The sequence below is a fragment of the Hipposideros armiger genome, unplaced genomic scaffold (assembly GCF_001890085.2).
Source record: "Hipposideros armiger isolate ML-2016 unplaced genomic scaffold, ASM189008v1 scaffold_486, whole genome shotgun sequence".
NCBI lineage: Eukaryota > Metazoa > Chordata > Mammalia > Chiroptera > Hipposideridae > Hipposideros > Hipposideros armiger.
In genome coordinates this window covers 1,398,561-1,404,345 of record NW_017731836.1, presented here as the reverse complement: position 1 = coordinate 1,404,345, position 5,785 = coordinate 1,398,561, and positions in this window count along the sequence as shown.

Genomic DNA, 5,785 nt, shown 5'->3' with positions numbered 1-5,785 from the left:
TATCTATTAAAATTCTATTGACTCCATTCCCACACTATACTCCACATCCTGTGACTATATGTATATAAAATTATAGTTGACATACAATATTATTCAACATCAGCTTCGTACACCTTGTTTTAATGCATCACAGTGTATGCACCCATTTCACGATTAATGGACATGTGGGTTGTTCAAGACTTAGGGGTTTTAAAAAATGCTGCTTGAATATTGCTCATGAATGTGTAGGTATCCTGAGATCATGCACTTGGGTTTCCAGGACATATGCTTAGAAGTGAAATTGATGGTTTAGGGCATTTGTGTTTTCAGTTTTAATAGAAGATGCCAAAGTGTTTTTTTCATTCCCAAGAGCCATGTCCCAGAGTTCCCATTGCTCTCTAGCTGTCCCACTGGTGATAGGCTTGGTAATGCTGTAATAATGACCTCACAATCTCAGTGGCTTACAACAAAGGGTTCCTTCTCAATCATACTTCATGTCCACCACAGTCAGCCGTTTCCTGATCACTGCAGGATCCAGGCTGATGGAGAAAGCTCTATCTGAAACTTCTCTGTTCTCTTAGAACTTTCTGTTTACCAGATGTACATTCATGTTATCTACAAACAGAGATTATATTACTTCTTCCTTTCTGATTCTTCTGCTTCCAAATGCTTTGTCTAACCTAACTGCACTGACTTTTTATATATTTTGAGGCTATATTATTAGATGCATACGAATATGTAATTTTTTATCATTAGGAACTCACTCTAGGCCTGCCGACTGACCAACAGACTGGCAGCTGACTGTGAACACATGAGCTATCCCAGCCACAATTTCTGTCAAATATTAATCACCCCAAAACTTAGTGTTTTTAAACAGCCATTTGTTTAGTTCATTATTCTCTTGGTCAGCAGTTTGTGTTGGGCTCAGCTGGTGGTTTTATTGTCCACAGCTAGGCTTGCTTCTTTTAGCTGCTTAAGATAAGAGATGAGCTAAAGAAAGAACAATTTCATTTGTGTGCAGAATTTAGAGAGAATATAGAGGTGCAAGAGATGTTTCTCTCATCTCCAGTCTCCTCAGCCAAAAAAACAGAGGCCCAGAAAAAATGCATAGTAACTTGCATAAGGTCACCAGGGAAGTCAGGGAAGAAACCAAATGCTGAATTCATTAGTATTTCCCATAACACCATAATTCCAACAAGGAGTTCCCAGCTGTATGAAATAAAGGAGAAACCCTGGGAAAGTGCCCAGTTAGCATGAGCTCTGCTCAGGAAAGCTCAGGACAGATCCTTGAATTCATTTATACATTTTGGTAGATGGTTGGGAGACAAATTCTGAGCCTAGCAACCTTAAACCCTCCAATTTTCTAGGATCAATGAAATCCACTATATGGTTAAAAGTACAAAGCAGTCAATTCAAGCAATAATTAAAATCGTTAAGTTTTGCAGAATGAACCAAGCAGATGCCAAGTCAATTACAAACACATTTTAATTCTAATTTTAGACTACTAACTGATTCGTTGCATGAGATTTGATGTCACTTGACCTCTATCCATCTTAATTCTTTCATCAGAAAAATTAGTATCCCCAGAGTAGTGCAGGGTGATAATTAATGAGATGACAGATCTAAGCCAGAAATTAAAAACACACAGACTTTTTCCACTTGGCTGATAAGAGCACTGAAGCCCTGGTCTCTGATCTGAAAGAAATGCAGAACATCTACAAAGCAAATTTTTTGGGGAGCAAGAGATATGAAAGGAAAGAAAATGTCAACCACTGTTGGGGCACATTCCTAACAGTCTTTGAAAATGGGCAGAGAGTTAAAAAATGAGAACCGAAAGGAAATGTGTCAGGCCCTGTGCACGGCATGCAATTCCAAGGTGAAAAGGCTCCTGTCTAAAGAGACTAAAGGGCAAATAGTGTAAATATGACAGGGAAAGGGCAAAAAGAGAATTGTGTACAAGGCAGCCTAATAGGAGATAATAACCAATTCTCCCTTGAACGGGGATCATCAGAGAAGTTTTCACAGAGCCAATTAGAGGTGAACTGGATTTTCACAGACAGTGGATCTGGTAGATAGTGGATGCCTATTAATTATTTTTGAAACAAATAAAAAGGCATCATCCACAGAAGTATCACCCAGGGCATCAGCATGGATGGATAGAATATGGACTTTCCTGAACACTACAAGTGACAGAGTTCATATTGCTCCAGTGGATATTTGGGAGGACAGAACAACTGCCACCATTGATGAGACTAGAGATGGATGCAAAGATCAGATCTCTGAGGTCTTGTATGTCATACTAATGCTTTTGGGTGTATCCGGTTGGATTTGGGAGGCTAGAGAAATTTGAAACAGAATGCAAAAGGACATTCAAGGTAGAAGCACTGTGATGGACAGGGAGGTGCGCTCCNAAGCTTTTTGATTGGAATATAGTGCCTGACTTTTACACTTCTGATTTCTGAGGCATCCACATTCATCTCAAATAAACACATTGCCAACTACACAACTCTAAAAACAGCCAGGCTTCCACACATGAAGTTTCCTTTTGAGAAAACGCTGGGTGACCTTGATAATTGACCATTTGAGTTCCTCTGATTTCCCATCCTGTGCTTTAAATCTCACTCTTATGTTTTAAATTCACCAATACAGAGTGAACCTGTAAAACCTTGGGCATCCCACCTTGAACCCCAATAAAGGCAGAACCCCAGAGTCTCTTCCCTCCCCCCACCTAGGTAACCTCACTATGTGGCCCTGGGCATATTGTGATATTGTGTCCCTGCGGGACTTGTGAGCAAAACCTTGTTTCCCTTCTTCTTCTTCTTCCTCCTTCTTCTCCTCTCTTCTTTCTCCTTCTCCTTCTCCTTCCCCTCCTCCTCCTCTTCCTCTTCTTTTCCTCCACCTCCTTCTTCTCCTCCTTCTCTGTCTCCTTCTCCTTCTCCTTCTCTTTCTCCTTCTCCTTTGTTGTTTTTACAAAGTTTCCTTACAGTTGTTGCTGAGGTGCGTCTTGCAATCATAATAAGAACCACAAGGGCCAGTCCAGCCACAACGTTGGTTCCAGTCAGAGAAATATCTGTGGGGGTTCACCACAGGCAATACTGGCCCAGGGGTGCCCCAAGATGTTTCTAGACAGATAGCATCACTATTGATATGTTAAGACTAACATGAAACATGGGCTTTTCTTTCTTGGGGGATTTTTGATTTACTAATTCAATCTCCTTATTATGGGTCTGTATATATTTTCTATTTCTTTATGATTCAGAGCAACCATGGGGTCAGGGTCTGGAACGCAGGTGCACATGGAGCCAGGAACTGAAGTGCAGGCACACGTGGTGAAGCCACAGCTCTGGGGTTGGGGGTGTACATGGAGTTAGGGGGACTGGGAATCCTCAACCCAGGGAGCATGTCAGCAGCTCCTTCTGGGAGGTGTGCAGCAGCATCTTCCTTTTTTTGTTGGGGGGAGTCCATGGTGGTTGTGGCTATTGGTACCACAATGGCAAATACTGTTGGTAACTTCTGTGGGACAGGCTGCTGGGGCCCATGCCTAGGAGCATTATGCGGTCCTTTGCTCTGAAAGCTATGAGAAATCTGCAGCTGTCACTGGGGCTGTGAGGTCCTCAGTGGCAAAGGCTACCAGAGTCCTCTGCAGAGCAGGCCACTAGGGAGATGGCAGCAAATGGCACCTTCTGCATGGCTGATCCTGACAGCCCCTGCCTTTCTCATTTCTTCTTAGTCTCCAGACATCTCAGCTAAGGCAGTCCCCCCAAGATCTTTTCTGTGTCATTGTTCTCCATTTTTTACTGCACTGTGTTACTGTTGGTTCTTAACTGGCTTCTTTGTTGGTTCACAAACTGGGCCTTGTACATGGAGGGCAAGGAGAGACTGAAGAAAGAAGCAGACCACTACAGGTTGGCTGATGGTGGTTTTCATAAGCAAGGGAACTAACTTACAGGACTTGTCCTGGGTGGCCACAAGGTGAGTAGATGTCTGCATCCACCTGCCAAATCTTAAAACTTTATATAGAAAGGCCTTACCTGGGTTTGGTCATGTATAGTGTCCAGATGCTCTTAATATCACATTGCTCTCTCAAGGCTATGTCCTTGAAAATGGCTCCCACTGTGGGAACTATGGGGAAAGCATACATTGTAAGCACAGGGTAGGGGGTGAAAAGCTTCTAATTGGCCAGGTCCAGTTCTTAAAGGGCGGTCACAGCCCCTCAACTACTTCCTCTTACACTCTTGAGCCCTCCCAGGGTTATTTTCATTTATGGATAGCTGTCTAATTGTTATTTTTTCTGTGGGGAGATGAAGTCTGCCATCTTGCTGACTTGCAATGGTTTTTTGAAAATGACACCATAATAATCAGGCAACAAAAGCAAAGCAAAAATAAACAAGGAAAACTACATAAAACAAAAAACTTCTGCACAGCAAAGGAAACACTCAACAAAATGAAAAGGCAACCTACCAAATGGGAGAATATATTTATAAACCATATATATAATAAGGATTTAATATCTAAAATATATAAGGAATTCATCCAACTCAATAGCAAAAACCAAACAACCAGATTGAAACACAAGCAAAGAACCTGAATATTCAAATGGCCAACATTCAAATGACCAACAAGTACATGAAAAGGTGCTGAATATCACTAATCATCAGGAAGATGCTAATCAAAACTACAGTGAGATATTACCTCACACCTGTTAGGATGGCTATTATCAAAAAGGCAAGAGATAACAAGTGTTGATGTGGATGTGAAGAAAAGTAAACTCTTGTTCACTGTTGGCGGGAATGTAACTTGATACAGCCATTATGGAAAACAGTATGGTGGTTCCTCAAGAAATTAAAAATAGAATGACCATATGATCCAGCAATGACACTTCTGGGTATTTATCCAAATGAATTGAAATCAGTATCTTAAAGGAATATCTGTGCTCACATATTCACTGTAGCATTATTCTAAGATGTGGAAACATTAACGAAGATGTGGAAAAACCTAAGTCCATTGACAGGTGAATGGATAAAGATTTTATATATATATTTTATACACACACACACACACACACACACACACATAGATACACACACACACACAATGGAATGGAATATTTTGCTTTAAAAAAATATGAATATCCTGCCACTTGCAACAACATGGATGAAACTGAAGGATATTACAATAGGGAAATAAGCCAGACAGAAAGAAGAATAATGTATGCTCTCACTTATAGATGGAATCTGAAAAAGTCAAATACTTGGAAACAGAAAGTAGAATGGTAGTTGCCAAGGGCAAGGAGGTGGGGGAAATGCAGAGATGTTGATCAAAGGGTACAAAATTGCAATTATGTAGGATGAATAAATTTAGAGATATAACGTACAGCATGACGGCTGTATTTAATAATACCATATTGTATACTGGAAACTTGTTAAGAGGGTATGTTTCAGGTGCTCTCACTACACACCAAAAATAAAATAAATGGAAAACGAGAAGACGAGAGCAAGATTTTTTTTATTTATTCTTTACTGATATACCCCAAGCTAATGAAGAGTTCTTAGCATATAACAATGCAATAAGTGCTGAGTAAATATTTTTGAATGAACAGATGTTACTTCTTACATCTACCCTATTCAGTTTCTCTCTAAGCCCCTGTGCAATTCTAAGAGTGAAAACTAAGGTATTTCTAAAGGGCCGGGAGACTCAAATGGGACCGAACATTCTGACTTCACTCTTTAGTTTCCCCTGAGAAAAGTGATGAAGAAATCAAGACCAGGACCAAGTCTGGGTTTTTCTTTACCTAACAAAAGAAATT